The sequence below is a fragment of the Hippocampus comes genome, unplaced genomic scaffold (assembly GCF_001891065.2).
Source record: "Hippocampus comes isolate QL1 unplaced genomic scaffold, H_comes_QL1_v1.1 scaffold270, whole genome shotgun sequence".
Taxonomy (NCBI): domain Eukaryota; kingdom Metazoa; phylum Chordata; class Actinopteri; order Syngnathiformes; family Syngnathidae; genus Hippocampus; species Hippocampus comes.
In genome coordinates this window covers 1,047,167-1,051,874 of record NW_017805631.1, presented here as the reverse complement: position 1 = coordinate 1,051,874, position 4,708 = coordinate 1,047,167, and the positions used below count along the sequence as shown (strand labels likewise).

Sequence of the window (4,708 nt, the reverse complement as noted above, 5' to 3'; positions counted from 1 at the left end):
CACACACCCACACACACACACACGCACATGAACTCACGCGGGCGCCCACCAGTGCACTCGCGCACATATGCACCCACACTACGATGAGCATCAGTCGGAATGGGCCGAAAATGAACGAAAGCTAAAGATACAAACAAACAAATCTTTTTTTTTTTCCCCACCCATTTCCTCCTCCCACCCCTTGCGGTCGACTTGGGACCAGTTCGCTGGCTCCTGGTCGACTCTAACCCATTCTGCTGCAAAGACAACAACTTGTGAGTTCCCTGTTCTGCTGTCTGTGAATTATGGATAAAGAAAACAGTTGCGTATGTGTGCGCCTCCCTGACATGCTGGCTGTGGAGTTCAGAGCATTTAATGACTTTGGCCTGAGACTAATTCCCAATCTTCAAAGTCTCACTCTCTCGACTGTGAAGTGAGCTGCTCTGCGCCATGACTTTGAAGTGGCCTATCACCGTTGATGCGGAAGTCATTATTAAAGTCATATCCAACCAACTATGTGCTTCACCACGCTCGACCCCGATCAAACCTGCTGCTCGATGCTGCTGTTCACATAGCATGATACACACAATAACGTTGCACACCCGTGGCTAGAATTACAGCTGATTTTTGTTCTTACAGGCTTAAGTGCCTCCATGACAGCAATATTGGCATTCATAAACTCGCCATGTAACCTCCATCCATCCATCCATTTTCCAATCCGCTATATCCTCACAAGGGTCGCGGGGGTGCTGAAGCCTATCCCAGCCGTCCTCGGACAGTAGGCAGGGGACACCCTGAACTGGTTACCAGCCAATCGCAGGGCACAGAGAGACAAACAATCCATGTAACCTGTTAGGTGTACTTATTTAAAAACTAAAAGAGTGATGTTAAAAAAAACATCAACATTTGGATTGTTCATTTTAACTATGTAAAGCACTTTGAGGCTGTCATAATCATGCTTTGTTAGTGTCCAGCAGGTGGCAGAGGCGTTCACGATTTTCCTGCTGCGCACCTGTCTGGCATCACAATTATTGGGACTATTTAAGGACCTCATGGACCCACGTCAAGCTGTTGGATAATTTCGCCTTGCTCAAGTCATTGTTCATGTGCATTTCGTCTAGACGCTCTCCTATTACTCTTGTTCCGTTTTGGCTCTTGATTTATATTTTCTCTATTTTTTTGGCTCTTGGCTTTACTTTATGTTCTTTGTTATTCAAGTAAGTAGTTATTGGGGTGTTTTCGACTATCCGCGTTTTGTTCTCCACGTGGTTTGGTCTTTCTTGTACTTTTGTCACAAGTGATTTGTGTTTGTTTTTTTCATTGGTTTGTGCAATCGCTTTTTATCTTCTTCGCATTATTCCCTGCTTGTTGTCCAGTGTCATGATTTGTACTTTGTCGGCCTTGCGCCTACTTTTTGCAAATAAATATTTTTGTTGGATCTACTTCCCTGAGTCTACGTTTGTAGGGTCCAATTCTGTCCAGACGCCCGGCAGAGGCTTCTGTGAAAATTGCTATTTATGTCATACTAACTTACTTAATTACACACCTGAAGGGATTTTTTGTTTGTTTGTTTTTTTTTTGTTTGTTTTTTTTTAATTCATGAACAGACAGCAACACCTTGATTTGCCCTTCGTCATCATGGTAACTAAAATACATGCCTTTGCCCTAGCAGGATATGAGGTGAAATGAACAGTAGCTCACTTTCATGACACAGGTCCATTCCCATGAAAACAAGTTTCATTTTCGATACGCTTTATCCTCACATGGGTCTTCAGGCAGTTGGCAGGGGACACTCTGAACCGGTTGCCAGCCAATCGCAGGGCACACGGAAGAACAACCATCCGTGCTCACACTCACACCTAGGGTCAATTTAGAGTGTTGAATCAGCGTGCCATGCATGTTTTTGGAATGTGGGAGGAAAATGGAGGACCCGGAGAAGACCCACGTAGGCACGGGGAGAACATGCAAACTCCACACAGGAAGGCCGTAGCCAGGATCAAACCTACAACCTCTACACTGTGAGGTCGACACGCTAACCACTAGATCACCGGGCCGCCTGAAAACACGTTAATTTCAGTAAATGGAAACATGTTAATTTCAGTAAATGTAAATTGATTTAACACAAGACTTTTGAAAAGACCTTTCTTTTCGAAAGCTGTGCAGTACCTTTACAACAATTTCTACCACAATCTTATTGGCAAATCTAAAACCTTAGATCATATTTATAATAATGCCAGTAATGACAATCCTATGCAAGGAATTTTCTGACCTGTTTAAAAAAATAAAAAAAGAAAATTGGTACTTAATGCGCATCATCAGCAACACCACTCCCTACTTTCAGGTGTCCTAACTTCACTATAGTGAGGCAAGGAAGTAGTTTGTGCATGCATATTCTTTATGACAAGACGCAAGTTTGACGCTCCCGCTTTGATGTGACAGTTCAATGTTGTGCGGCCCGCGCGAATTTGATGTGGATGCTGTATGTGTTAGCACTACCTCCGTGCTAAATAGTTCGGTCTGTCTCATCCGAAAGGCGACAGCGTGCCCACGGTGCTCCGCACCAGTTTCAAAACACGTGTAAACCACGCATGTAAACAAGCCGCCGCTGGTGCCTTCGGTAGTGCTGCTGAATACACCACATGCCAGTGTGGCTGTCACCATAGTCGGTTGCTCCGAAGCACCAGACCTGACGTTCCACATGAACAAACAAAAACGCGGAAAATAAGTGCTAAGACGCTAACACGGAGCTAGCACTACTACATACACACAAGCGAAGTGTTATGTGTCCGTGTTAGCGTTAGCTCCATGCTAGCCACTAGCCGAATTTATACAACGTTATTAATTTACATATTTATTTCATTTAAGATTAAACGGTGTTAAAGTACAGTATCATCCCTCTCTTCTTAGTTAGATTAGAATTTTATACTAGATGATTTTGTGATCACAATATTGATTGTGATCAAGAGAGGGATTGTTAAAATACGGTATCATTCCTCTCTTTTAGTTAGATTAGAATTTTATAGTAGATGATTTTGTGATCACAATATTGATTGTGATTAAGAGAGGGATTGTTAAAGTACAGTATCATTCCTCTCTTCTTAGTTAGATTTGATTGTTAAAGTATCATTCCTTCTCTTCTGTATTATTCCTCTCTTCTCAAGGTGTTATTCCTCTCTTCTTAAGGTGTTGTTCCTCTCTGTTAGTTGTCTTTTTTTCAGACACTTGAAAGAAACAATGTAGAATGCTGTGGAGGGTGTTTCCTGCTGACTGCGATTACAATCACCTTTGGTACCCCCTCACCCCCACTACTTTTAGGACCCCTCCAGAGGACATGCCAACATCAAAAGAGGAACTGTTATCTCTAGTGTCTGTGTTGCAGCTATTGAGGGACTGCGCCTTACTATGAGTACTATTGATCTCGGTTTCTTTCCTGAACATCTGTTCGCACACTTAAAACAACGTATCTAGGGTAAATTTTATCTTCTTCCTCCTTGGTTGATTAACGGTCCCCCAAGTGTCTTCTGTTGTTCCCCCACATGTTGGGTCGGTCCTTGATTGCTGTTAAGCCCCCCTGGGAAGACCTCTTATCTCAGGATGTATGCACAGCGGGGGTTCTGGAACTTGCCATCACACCAAATGGTGGGTAGTGGTGGTTTGGTCTCACCTCACCACTCCCGACTTCTTCCAGCCACACCAGGTCAGATGACATGTTACTTTCTTTGTTTCCGGGATTTGCATGAGAGGCGTACCTCCCCGCCTCTCATTATCATATTGTCGCTATATAATCTCATGAATGTGTTTCTTCTACGCTTCCTGATTGAAATCCGAACCCCTCAGGAGCCCGAATCGATTTGTAAACTGCAGAAAATAAATTACAACCCTTCGAAAGAACTGTCCATCGCCTCCAGCCTTTATTTGGATTACCAACATTCTCCTCGTCCGAAATTCAACGAACTCGCGGGGAAGAGGAGGCCGTTCTTCCCCCAACAACGGCCAGCATAAACACTGTGTTTCCATAGTTTCCGACCTTCAACCAATCACTAACTGCCATGATCAACGTCATATGCAGGTGCAGGACCCAAAGCCGATCTGGTACAAGCATAAATGACATTCTTTGATGTGTTGATTGATTTTTTTTTGTAGAAAAAAAATTAAGATTTTGAGAACAATGGAATGCTGTATGGTAGAGCAAATACTGTATGGTATAGCAAAAGCAAAAGCATTGTGTTTCCATAGTTTCCGACCTTCAACCAATCACTAACTGCCATGATCAACGTCATATGCAGGTGCAGGACCCAAAGCCGATCTGGTACAAGCATAAATGACATTCTTTGATGTGTTGATTGATTTTTTTTTGTAGAAAAAAAATTAAGATTTTGAGAACAATGGAATGCTGTATGGTAGAGCAAATACTGTATGGTATAGCAAAAGCAAAAGCATTGAGGAATCTATCTATCTATCTATCTATCTATCTATCTATCTATCTATCTATCTATCTATCTATCTATCTATCTATCTATATACATATATATATAAAAAAAAAAAAAAATCCTCGTCTCACCCCTCGGGTGGTGGTGTCCATCCCTCATTCAGCTCGGGTCCTCTACCAGAGGCCAGGAAGCTTGAGGGTTCTGCGCAGTATCCTTGCTGTTCCCAGCACTGCACATTTCTGGACTGAGATGTCCGATGTTGTTCCCGGGATCTGTTGCAACCACTCATCTAGTTTGGG

The 4,708-nt window shown here is 42.9% G+C and overlaps 1 long non-coding RNA gene across 1 annotated transcript in view; it reads right to left on the bottom strand.

The window, feature by feature from the left end:
- LOC109522810 (uncharacterized) overlaps positions 1–4,708 on the bottom strand; it is a 23,021-nt gene that overhangs the window by 2,141 nt on the left and 16,172 nt on the right. The window contains exon 2 of the long non-coding RNA XR_002169627.1: positions 2,476–2,482. This is a non-coding gene — a long non-coding RNA (uncharacterized LOC109522810). The remainder of the gene's footprint in view (positions 1–2,475; positions 2,483–4,708) is intronic.